Source organism: Balaenoptera physalus (assembly GCF_965194825.1).
Source record: "Balaenoptera physalus genome assembly, contig: HAP1_SCAFFOLD_884, whole genome shotgun sequence".
NCBI lineage: Eukaryota > Metazoa > Chordata > Mammalia > Artiodactyla > Balaenopteridae > Balaenoptera > Balaenoptera physalus.
In genome coordinates this window covers 292,972-306,145 of record NW_028125899.1, presented here as the reverse complement: position 1 = coordinate 306,145, position 13,174 = coordinate 292,972, and positions in this window count along the sequence as shown.

Below are 13,174 nucleotides of genomic sequence, written 5' to 3'. Positions count from 1 at the left end.
TATTTACCCATGTTCCTGTTGATGGACATTTAGGTCGTTTCCATTATCATAAACAACACTGCTATAAGCGTTTTTGTACCTATTTCCTTGTGCTCACTGAGTGCTTCCCTAACGTATATGCCTTGAGTGAAGGGGAGTGGAACTGACGGGTCCAATGGTGGGCGCATTCTCCCCTTAGTTAGATACTGGCAAATTCTTGTCCAAAGTGGAAACGTATGCCCTCCATAACAGAGTGGAAGAGTTTCTGTTGCTCCAGATTCTCACCAACATGAGATATTGTCCAACGTACTAACTTTGCTAATTTGATTCTTTTCAAAGTTATCTTATCGGAGTTTTAATTTGCATTTTCTTGGGTGCTAATGAAGTTGAGCTCCTTTTTATCATGCAGTTTAATTGATCTTACTAAGCGTCAGCGTCTTCATTTATAAGATGAGAATAATAGTATCTTCCTAATGCACAAGGATGCTGTGAGGGTTACAAAGCCCATACTGTGTGGTCAGCATGGGCTAGCTAAGATTACTGCTAATAGTGTCATGATGAAATAATAAACAGTGTGCTGCCCAGAGACTGCCGAAGTCTTGACTGTTCTCCTTCTGTGGCAAAGGTCACCAGGCTTGGTAATGCCAGCTCCTTTGGCAGCTGGAGGAGCATGGAAGCCAAGACCGGAAGGGCGGAGTGAGAGCAGGCACAGGGTGAGGGATTAGCACGGGCCTGGGGAGGGCTCAGTGGGCATGGTGGCCCTGGGTCCTGGCACATGTGAGCAGTCAGCAGGGGCACAAGCAGAAATACGGGGGATGAGCAGAGCCTGGCTCTCAAGTGACGCCTGTAGATCCAGCAGGTCCCAATGGCAGCATCTACCAGCTACACCTGGGACCCTCTTCTCTCAGTGTTTTCTCTCCCCTCTGCCTGCCCACTGGAGAGGAGACAGCATCTTGTGGGGGAAAGAGTGTCGGCCTGTCACTGCCTTTAAAATCACAAAGCTGGATTTGAACCAGGTGATCTAGATGCTTGACGTTCCTGAGCCTGTTTCCCTACTGGTAAGGTGGGAACAATTACTAATACTTCCTTGGCAGGGAAGAGGCGAAAGGATTAACTGAGATGATATGGAAGGTCAGATTCATCCTCTTCTTGTGGCCCTCCCCTACACCTGCTTTTACTCTTTTTTTGCCTTCTTTCTCACTTACCTACTATCGAACCCCCCTGAAGGCACCAATAGATTCATTAGATTTCTTTGTGTCAAACCCACTCCCTTTCCTTCTTTTTGGAGAATATCTGCGGACAAGTTAAAAGGAAATAAAGGCAGTGGATCTATCATTTATTAAACACCTACTGTTTATAGAACACAAACCAAACCCCTCAGTTTTGGCTGCCACTGTCCCTCAACAGTACAGTGAGTAACACAAAGAAGTGCTCAATGAATTCATCTTGGGAAGAGAAGACAAAGAAGATTATGGTGATGGAGGAAGAAGAGAGAAATAATTCACGAATGAAAATCAACACTACAGCAAACCATTATTTGTGTTCAGGGGTCAGGACGGCATTTATCTCAGGAGCTATCCATAGCGTGTCAGGGGAGTTTGTAGAAATCTAAATGGCCAGTTGTGAAATATATTTGCCCACATTTTAACTCAGCCTATACAATAATCTAACACGATAAAATAACTATGTTATATTTGTTATACAAAATATTTGCAACTGCATTATGATTGAAAGTTCCTTGAGGGCAGGGACAGTTTCTTAACAGCTTGTGCCCCAAACAACACCAGCACAATGATTTACACAGGGCAGACCTTCACGATGGGCTTGGTGAATTGAAATTAATGTACCGTGGCTGAGGGGATTTAAAGGAAAGCGTCTGAATTTGGAAAGGCTCGCTGAAAGAAAAGGATTTAAAATCCTATTGATGAAGACAGTCACACCTGGCAGAGGAGAGAAGGAAGTATATTCTAGGAAAAGGAACAGCGCAGCAAAAGCAGAGGTTGGCTCAGCCAGGGCCATCAGCCAGTGGAGGTTCACTGGGGACTGGCCATTGTGGCTCTATGGGCCAACGGAGTTTTCCAAAACAAGCTGTTGGGGTAAGGAAGTATTAACAGTATTTGCCTTAGAATAGGATGTAGTCTCCACAAGAACACAGAACCTTTGGCATTTTCTTTAATGATTTCTATAAATGTGCACAATAGATCATTAATATAACATTTATTAGGCCCTTATTGAAGCAGAGCAGGACCCATTGGGGCTCCTGGACATGGAAGCCTTTCTGTGTCCCCTGTTTCTTGTTTGTAGGGAATAGACTCCAGCCTCCATGACCTTCCAAAGGGCAGGTTTGAACAGTTGCTAATCAGGGAAGGGAGGGGATGCAGAGACAAGGGAGGAGACCACCTGAGGCCAGATCAAAGGAACCAGAGAAGCTCATCGGGAGACCACCGGAGGCCAGATTAAAGGAGTGCAGGCCCTGCACACACCCTGATCCTTATCAGCAACTCTGCCCCTAAATCATTGCTATAAAACTCCTCACCAAATCCTCCCAGGTTGGGACACATGGTTTTTGAGGCCTGAGCCTGTGATGTCCCCCTTTGCCTGGCAAAGCAGTAAAGCTATTCTTTTCTACTTCACCCAAAACTCTGTCTCCAAGATGCGCTTAGGCACCGGTACACAGAGGCCGAGATTTCGGCATCATTATTAGGTGTCTAGAGCAGCGTTGGAACCTCCCCCGAACCCCGTGTTTGTGCCTGTCCTGTTCATCACCCAGCGAGATTCCGACGGGCGTGTCACCGACCCTCGTCCTGCGCAGGTGCGGCCCTCACTGGGCTGCGGGGCTGAGTGAGCGCTCGCCCCACCCACTCCAACGGGGCATCTCCTCCCATCCGCGCACCAGGAGACTGCTCACCCCTCTGCAGGCAGACATTTGGGAATTCTTTATTCTCCACTCCCCCTCCTCCCAAGGCCTGCATTCTTTTCTTAAGTGGTTTACAGTACTCTGAGTTGCTTTACACCTTATATGCAACTCGCTCTTAAGGCTTCTCTTCTCTGGGGAGTTCTAGTAACAAGACGGCTTGCTTTCTCTTTTCTAAAAGAGCACGGCCCGTCCCCTCCAATCAATATTTACTGGCTCTAGGTCTGCTGAGAGGGAGAGAGGTTTACGTTAAGAAGATGTAGACACAGCCCTCAGGGAGCTTATAATAAAAATGTTACAGGGAGAGGAGTCAAAAAGTTCCTAAGATTCTTAGGAGTGGAACTATGCCGGCAGTGGTGGGATTTCAAGGGAGTTCCTGAAAAAAGGATTTTCTTGTTGTGGTTTTTGTGTTGTTTTTTCCTTCTCCTCCTCCTCCTCCCCCCTGCTCCTCTTTCTTGTAGGCAAAGAAGGAAAAAATGAAGGTTTCTGAATCTTAGTTGTAGGATCCTAGAATCTACCTTTATGCCATGGAGCTAATGAAAGAGGGGAAATTGAAGGCATGAGTTGGTATTTCTTTTTCTTGAAATTCTTTGGAGGACAATGGTCTAACACTAAGAAGGAAAGATTCTTAGACTAAGATGGGAAGGGTGTGGGCAAAGACTCAGAGCCCCAGAAGTTATGCTTCATGCACCAGAGGACACATGACATGGGCAAGGAGCCTGAGATTTGGAATGAGAAGGTGGTTTTCATCACTTCTCAACGTGTGGCTTGGGGAAAGTCACTTAACCTCTCTGAACCTCCATTTCTTGATCCATGAAATGGAAATGATGATACCTGCCCTGCTTACTTTACTGCTTTGAACTGAATGAAGTTTGTGGACAATAAAACATTATGAGTGTTATGAGTATAATATGATGATAATATCAATGCCAGGCTCAAAAAGTCAGTTACTCTGGAAAGCTGGTTTGTAGTAAAAAGAAGATTCAGAATGAGAGAGATTATAAAGGCCATGGGAGATTTTAAAATAGCCTGGTGAGATCACTGTAATTACAGAAGGGCACTTTTAAGGGGAGGGTGACAAGAAAAGGAGAAAATAACTGAGAACTGAACAAGATGTTTAACAGGGGCCACAGAGAAGGAGGAAGTGTTGCTGGGTCCCACTGGAGGAAGCTGGAAGTTTTGTTCACTGATATATAGAGGAATGGGGCTGGGGAAGAGCTTAGAATGTGAGCATTTACTGTGAGTCACTGTACCATCCCTATTGAGTGTCACATGTAAAAGCCAGAGCCAAGAACAGGCATGCCAAGTGAAGGCTAGGACTGCATTCAAGAACCCATGGAGAAGATGCACTGAGCTGGGGGGACCAGCGTGGTGAAAGGAGTTGGACACTCCAGGCAAGTTCTGAGAAAGCTCAGCAGGAGGCGGTGGGAGGAGTTCAGAGCGAACGCACGGATATCTGGGCAGCGAAGGCTGCCAGGAGGTGTAAGGACCTGCCATGGGGATGGGTTGGAAGCCAAGAAGGTCAGTTCAGAAGGAGCTGGAATCCTAGGCAGGGTGGCAAGGATGCTACCTGGTCAGGAAGGAGACTTGGCAGACACCCTAGATTAGGACCAGAGCTACAGGGCAGAGAGAAGCTTGATTCCCAAGAGCGGGACATGAGGACAGTGTTTAGGTCCTGCTCCCCCAGAGAGCAGTTAGGGACAGCAGGCTGCTTGTGGCCTGGGACTATGTCTCATCGCTCTCTGTAGCCTCACTACCTAGCACAGTGCCTGGTGTTCAGAAAGCACTTGATCAGTGTTCGTTGGAATGAACCAACAAATGAATGACAAATGAATAAGGCCAAGTTCAAAATACCCAGTAAGCTTTGAATTTTATTCCTCCCTCTGGTGGCTTTTGACAGCCTTTGGCTTTCTTTCTAGTGCCAGATAGTTCATGTGGAACCACCCTAACGGTCCCTCCTGAGAACTCTTGGCCACCCAGTGTGTCTCCTTCCCTTCTCTTTACGTGGTAGGTGTGCTTGATATGGCCACGTTCCACTTAGCGGCTTGTTTCCTTGGCAACTTGCTTCTTCGTTATGCCACACTCACCCTGCCTCTCATTACCAGGCATTGCCGTATCTTATTCAGATTTCTAACCCTGTCAGTTCCCAGCCGTGTTTACATCCTGTCTGATATAGAATGTCTTACATTAAGGGAACATTGTCTTCTCAGAAAATTAACTTTAAAAATTGCACTTAAACACATTATGGCATGATTTTTTTTCCAACTAGAAATATAAATTTTCTCCACAACTTCCTTGCCAAGAAACAAGTTCCCTTGTCAGCCATTTTCACTGACTCTTTTCAAAACTTTTTTCTCCATGCATATTTTAAAGCCCTGGAAAGAGTCTCCAGGAGAAGCATCTGGCTCCTGAAGTAATGTATGGCTCTCAAACTTTCACCTACATCTGCGGACTCTGCCCCCTGCTGGTCACTGCCATGGTCAGACCACCAGCCATCTCTCCCTTGGTACTGAAGAAGATCTGAACACCATCCCAAGAAAATGTAGGCACAAGAGTCACAGTACATATTTAATTTCATTTTATTGTGTCACTTTTATTAGACCAGTCCATTTGTGTTTTAAGGCTCCCGACATGGTTTTCATCACTTTAATGAAGAAAGATCAAGCTAATCTGTTCTTAGAATCCATCTTGGTCAATTTACAGAGTGTGTCTTGACCTTAGTCTCTTTCTCAGCTGTCAACTATTTTAAGAAACACTCAGATGGGACCCACTAATGCCGGTTCAGGATCACCTCGTCTTTTCTTTTCAAGGCGGATTTTCACATCTGCTGGAAGAACTGTCTGTCACACACCTGCCACTTGTAACCAGTGTGGGTAGGCTTGTCCTTGGTCCAGAGGCTCATCCTGTTCCTCACTTGCGGCCTTTCACCATTCCTTACCTTCCCATAAAGCACCAAATGGATTCCTACATTTGGTGTCTCTCACTTATAAGGTCCCTCATGGCTCAGCTCAGTGTATTGCTGGGATCCTTCATTTAGATCTTTTCCTCAATGCTCAGTGAGACTCTGTGTAGCAGAACATTTATTGTGGCTAAGATATACTTCCAAGTTCCATAGAACAACTTCCCTCTGGTTGTGCAGAGGAAAAAAAAATTCAGTTCTGAAGGACCTACTATATAGCACAAGGAACTACACTCAATATTTTGTAATAACCAATATGAGAAAAGAATCTGAAAAAGAATATATATATAACTGAATCACTTGCTGTGTACCGGAAACTAACACAACATTGTAAATCTACTATACTTCAATTTAAAAAAAGGAAAAAAAATCAATTCTGATTTCTCCTGCCCTTTTCACGCCTGCATTTAGAGTTAGAATGCATCAGAGGATGTGTAAAGTTCATCCTAACCGTGCAGCTATGCTATAACCCAGTAGAAGATATTTTCTAAAGGGTTGGTTATGCATGCCGGACATACCGTACAAGGGGTGATTCTTTTAGGGGAAAGTCTGTGCTGGTTGTTTACTGTACTGGGTTGAATTGTGTCCCCCACAAAAATACCTTCAGGTCCTAATCCCCATTATCCGCCAATGTGACCTTATTTGGAGATACGGTCTTTGCAAATGTAGTCAAATTAAGATGAGGTTATACTGGATTAGGTTTGGTCCGAATACAACGACTGCTGTTCTTAAAAGAAGGGAGAATATTGGACACAGAAGGATGAAGGTCATGTGAAGACAGAGGCAGAAATTGGACTTGTGTTGCCATAAGCCAAAGGATGTGAAGAATTGCCAGTAACCACCAGAAGGCAGAAGAGACAAGGGAAGATTCTCTCCTAGAAACTTTGGAGGAAACATGGCCCCGCCAATGCCTTGAATTCAGCTTCCAGGCTCCAGACTATGAGAGCATACATTTCTGTTGTTTTAAGGCCTCCAATTTGTGGTCATTTGTTACAGCAGTCCTAGGAAACCAATACATTCACCACTGGAAAACTAAATAAAGGCAAGAAGTTTGAAACTTGAGAATTTTGTCCTGCCTCCAAGGTTCAAATCCCCCAAGGATAAATGGGAATTTGCCCAGTTTGTTTCTTGGATATGAGAAAAAAAAATAGAGACATTTTTTCCTCCCCTGACATTGGTATCATTGTTAGCCGTAATATATTAGACTATCATATTTGAGCTACTGCCTAAATATTTACAGCTCCTCCTGGAGTATGAATGCCTAACATCCTGATAAGAGGCTGCTTGAGAGACACACCCCTGACCATGATGCTCAGCTTTGCACCCTCCCTCCATGCCCAGCTAGTGAATTAAACATGACTGCTTGAGTTGACTCCTTAATCTGCAAGGGCAGCAGGCAACTTGGGGGTTGGATGTGATAAGTAATGGGGATTACAAGTGACCATTGTAAATTCTCATCCAAGGAAAAGCTCCGCACAAATTGCTTTTTAGATTATTTTTGTGTTTGTTGTTTTGGGAGAAAGAGTTCTAGAGCTGAGGCTTGATGGAGAAGCTGGAGTAGGGATGGGAGCAAATGCAATGGTTTGGTAAGTAAATGATATTGGCAGTTAACACTGGAACAAAAAAAGGAGATTCAAGGGATGTGCAGCAAGGGAATTGGTTGGGTGTTGGATAGAAGCAGAATTACAAATAAAACTGACTCCTAAGCTGAGAAAATCTGGAAAATATTTGGGTCACTGATCGTGATGGGGAATTGATCTTTGAGACTAAGAAGGGCAAGAAAGAGGGTGATGAGGATGGGGATCTAGCAGCCTCATGAGCTAATAGAGCTTGTAGGGCTCTCAAACTCATTGACTCCAAGGGTCACCCTGAGGCCCACAGAGGGGAAACTACTCAACCAAAATCCTACGGCCAGCGACAGACAGAGCCCAAGTCAGAATCCAGGACTCCTATCATCGTCCTGTATTCTTTCCAAATTAGAAGACTGGAAGAAAGTGGGAAGCTTTAGGCTGAAGCATGTAGATTTTGTAGAACCCCGCTTTATAGCTGGTAACAAACACGGTTCCCGAAAAAGAATGTATGAGCAGAGGCCACAAACCACCAGCTCATGGATTGACCTCGACTCTATTTTTTTAAATTAATTTTTGAATTGATTATTGGGAATTCCCTGGCGGTCCAGTGGTTAGGATTTGGTGCTTTCACTGCTGTGGCCTGGGAACTAAGATCCCACAAGCTACATGGCGCAGCCAAAGAAAAATTTTTTTAATTGATTACTAACATTTAAAAAAGTAAGCAATATATGTGGAATCTAGAAAATGGTACAGATGAACTTAGTGGCAAAGCAGAAATAGAGACACAGATGGAGAGAACAAACGTATGGATACCAAGGGGGGAAGGGAGTGTGGGATGAACTGGGAGATTGGGATTGATATATATACAATACTATGTATAAAATAGATAACTAATGAGAACCTACTGTACAGCACAGGGAACTCTACTCAGTGCTCTGTGGTGACCTAACTGGGAAGGAAATCCAAAAAAGAGGGGATATATGTATACGTATAGCTGATTCACTTTGCTGTGCAGCAGAAACTACAACATTGTAAAGCAACTATACTCCAATAAAAATTAATAAAAAATTAAAATAAATTAATTAAAAAAAAAAAAGGCCTTAAAAAAAGAAAAAAGAGTAAGTGAACTCCCCTAAAACTCTGGCTGTCTAGCTGCTCTGGGAAAAGTCAGTGGATCTATGTGACAGGAGGAAGAGCTGCCCTCTGTTTAGATGAGGAAGGCAGGCAGGCAGGCCCAGGGGTGTGTGCCCATCTACCTGGCCGGCTTTGCTAACTTATATTCTCTACCTGGCCCCTGCCGGCCCTGGAGTCTGCCAGCCCTGGGAGAGGCCCTGAGCCTGAGGCCGAGGCCAGAGTTGGGACTGTTAATGGCAGGGGTGAAAAGAACCCGGCAAAGAAACCCAGGCACTAGGAGGACTAGAGAGCCTAGGTCACAGAAGCTAAGGTCTTGTCCAAAAAGTCAGGGACAGACTTTTCATCTATTTTTAGATAAAGCAACAGGATGTGGAAACCAAAAATGTGGTCAGTTCTCCAATACTGCGCGATGAGGATGACTTATGCACAACATCCTCTTTTCCTATTTTTAACTAGATCACAGAAGCTGCATCAGAGGACTGGCTGCTGACTAATCCTGTTGAGGCGCCTTTCTCTGAGTTGCATAAATGTCATCTACACGAGCTAGAGAACATTTGAGAAGGAAAAAGAAAACCCTGTAAAGACTACTGCACATAGGGCATTCTTAAAAATAGTCTTCTGAGTGGTATCAAGGTGTTCTGGGCCACAGCTTTCTGGAAGTTGTCTAGGATTTCATGGCTGAATGGGGCAGACATTCAAAGAGAAATCATTCATTTATTAAAGCTGAATTAATGATCCATGACTTTTTTGGACTCCAAAGTACAGTGATGACAGTTTTTCAGTAGATTACCTGGAGAATTACGCTGATTTTTTCAGCAAAACTATTATCTAGCTGTATAAATATCCCTGCCCCAGGAACAGGCATTTTATTGGAGAAAAGGAATCAGGGATGAAAGCAAAGCGTTGTCAATGCGTTATGGATGAGAACCACATCATGACAATGGCAGGCCTTGAACGTCAGCAGAGAGCTCAGCCATCATGGAAGGCAACCTTCTCACTTTACTGAGGGGGAGATGGAACTGTTGCAGACGGTGTGCAGACCCTGCTCCTCACCCCCGGCCCCCCCAAGCCTCACCACTTCTGTGCGTTCCCGCTGTCCTCCAGTGGCCAGACTCTAAAATCTCTTTGCCTGGGGGCTTTTTTCATAACTGAGGAAAGCCAGATGCGCCAGGGAATAAATACCACCCAGAAGCAGCAGTGGCCCACAATCAGGAACTGGTAGCACTTGGTGTCTAAATACCCCAGGCCCTCACCCCTCAGTGGGATGACCCCTAGGCATGAGCTCTACAAGCTGCTAACAGAGAAAGTAGGCTGCAGGCTTTGGCAGGCAAGTATCTTGCTAGAGTTAATGTAATAATGTTGTTTTGTTTTCAATGTGTGTGTGTATGTCTGTGTGTGTGGTATGTATAGTTTATATATGTATATTTAAGATGTATATATTGTATATATTAATGTATATATGTAAATATGGGTATATAATAAATAATGTATATATGATGTTTATATAAGTTACTTTCTATTTACGGAAGGTGATACTGTTTTTCTATTTACAGTGGTGTTATAAAGTTTCCTTTTGTTTTTTAAAAATTTATTTTGTTGAAGAATAGGTGATTTACAATGTTGTGTTAATTTCTACTGTATAGCAAATGATTCATTTATACATAGATATACATTCTTTTTCATATTCTTTTCCGTTATGGTTTATCACAGGATGTCGAATATAGTTCCCTGAGCTACACAGTAGGACCTTGTCGTTTATCCATTCTATACATAATAGTTGCCTCTGCTAGTCCCAAACTCCCAATCCTTCCCTTCCCCATGCCCTGTCCCCCTCGGCAACCACAAGTCTGTTCTCTATGTCTGTGAGTCTGTTTCTGTTTCATAGATAAATTCATTTGTGTCATACTTTAGATTCCACATATAAGTGATATCATATGGTAATCGTCTTTCTCTTTCTGACTTTTGAAGTTTCCTTTTAGAATGAACTTATTTAGGTAAAAATGTTGAGTTGACTTAAAGAACATTTAAGTACACGATAGACCATGCACTATGCTAATATGATAAAAAATGGTGGAGGTTGTACATGAATGACTAAAGTTAGTCTGGGATCTCCTGCTTTGTTTTCAGATCCCTCAGGTGCTTGGGGAACTGCCAAGACGGAGGAGAGGAAGGGAAGCTGGCTTCAGGTCATCAGCCTCTCTTTCAGTCATGGCACCTCTGTCTTTGTTGGGTTAGGAACTGGTGATATAAAGAATGAATTAGAGATACAAACTACTAGACATAAACTAGATAAACAACAAGGATTTACTGTATAGCACAGGGAATTATATTTAATATCTTGTAATAACCTATAATGAAATATAATCTGAAAACAAAAGCTGGATCACTTTGCTGTACACCTGAAACTAACACAACATGGAAAATCAACTATACTTCTATTTTAAAAATACATTGTAGGCTTTGAACTGTACATTTAAAAATTGTTAAAATGGCAAATTTTATGTTCTATATATTTTACCATAATAAAAAATACAAAATAAAAATATATAGGTTTAAAAAAAGGTGACTTAGAGGAAGGGGGGTTTACTGCTTAAAAGAATAGTAGTTGATACGTTTGCAAATTTCAAATGGAGTCCAACACTCAATCGATCGCGAAATTGAGGCCCAGAGAGATTAAATGACATTTCCCAGTTCCCACACAGAGTCGGTGACAAAGCCAGGACAAGGCCCCATTCACTTAACTCCCACCCGTGCTCTTCCCACAGTGCTCACTTCCTGAGGAGGCGGGACTTGAAGAATGGGAGGAAGTGAATGGGTAGAGAAGATTGGAGCGTGCAATGAGGAGGTCCAAGAGAGCAAAGGTGTGAAGGGGGAATGCCGGCGACTCTTCGCAAGCCAGGTGGGAAGAGCTTTTTGACTAAAGGGAAGGTTGGGGCAGAAGCGGAGTGAGAAATAAGGTGGCAAAATAGGCTGGGATCAGATTGGAGGGGAGTTTGAATGCCCAATGGGGAGAATGTTAACTCCCCAGGACCTATGATGCAAATCTCTGAGCTGGGAAACAATAGGTCAGAACCATGCTGCAGGAGGCAGCATGGCAGAAAGTAACTATGCTCAAATATTGTTTCCAGAACACAGTGCAGACAAGTTACTTAGCCTCTCTGTGCCTTGGTTTCTTCACGTACAAAACAGCAACAGCGTCAGAACTTCCCTCATGAAATTTTGGTGAGGATTACTGGAAATAATACACCAAAAACAATATCTAGTATCTAGTAAGGGCTCAATAAATCATAGCTATTATGATTTCTAAGGACTAATTTGACTCAAGAGACAGAAGTGCCTTGGCTGAGCTAGTTAATAGCAGAGCCAGAATTAGGAGTCAGTTCCTGTAATTTCTAACTCAACATTCTTTTTCTTTCATTGTATCATATTTTAAAACAATGGATTATTTATTTTCTGGTATGTATTAGCATTTCGACTTGCAAGACATAGCACTCTTATTCTTTGTGTACAATCATTACAATGGTTTCCTTTTGGAGAAAGAATTTTGATCAATTTCTTTCACTCTCTAATTAATATATCACATTTAGAGTGACTGCACTGTTTGCTTTGAAAAAGAAAGTCTTTCAATTTTCAGGTCTTCAGGCAACTGACATTGCAGCCTGACTTTAAACCATAAGAAATTACATATGACATTTAGAATATAATAACTATTCTGATTGCTTCTTTGTGTCTGGAGAGAAAACATTTATTTTTACCAAATGTTATCTTTTCCCTCTTTCATCAAATGAATCATCCTCATGACCCAAGAGCGTCTGTTATTCTTTATGCTTCATTGATCAACCATAAAAGAACAAACAAATCAAATACTGAAACTTGGGTGGCAGTTTATTGGTGATTCTCTCCAGGAGACTGTGGTCTCCCGAAGAATCATAGACCTTAAGAGATGGCAGCTTCCTCGGAGATTCCGTATCCCTGCTCCTTCATCTTTATAGACGAGAAAATTCAGTTCAGAAAGGTGAAGTGACTTTTGCAAAGTCATCCAGCTAGTTGATGGAAAAGAGGGATTTTGATCCCATTTTTTTTTTTCTAACTTTGAAAAAAACGAGGGATTTTGATCCCCCACCCCCTTTTTTTTCTGGCATTGCATCATGTCCTGCATCAACTCATGGATTTCTGAAAAGTCTTCCTGCGTTTCAGGCAGACCAGATCCAGTTTGCTGCTTCTTTGTGCAAATAAAGTTTTATTGAAACACAGCCATGCTCATTCCTTTACTGATTGTCTATGGCTGCTTTCTCACTACAGTGGCAGAGGTGAGGGGGTTGCACCAGACCCACATGACTGCAAAGCCTGAAAGACTTACTATCAGTCCCTTCACAAAAAAATTGTGTCAATTTCCATCGTATATCAAGCCTAGTTGAAATTCTGTTTTTTGTTTTTATTCTTTTTGTATCAGACCCTAATGTCAATGTTGAATAAAGTGGGGTTTGGCAGGGAAGAATGGGAAAGAAGAAAGAGAAAGGAAAGAACTAACATTTATTTGTCTCATTGGGGGAGACTTTTTATGTGTCACCCCATTTAATTCTCAAAAAGATGCTGTCAGATTGCTCTTTTAAGCCC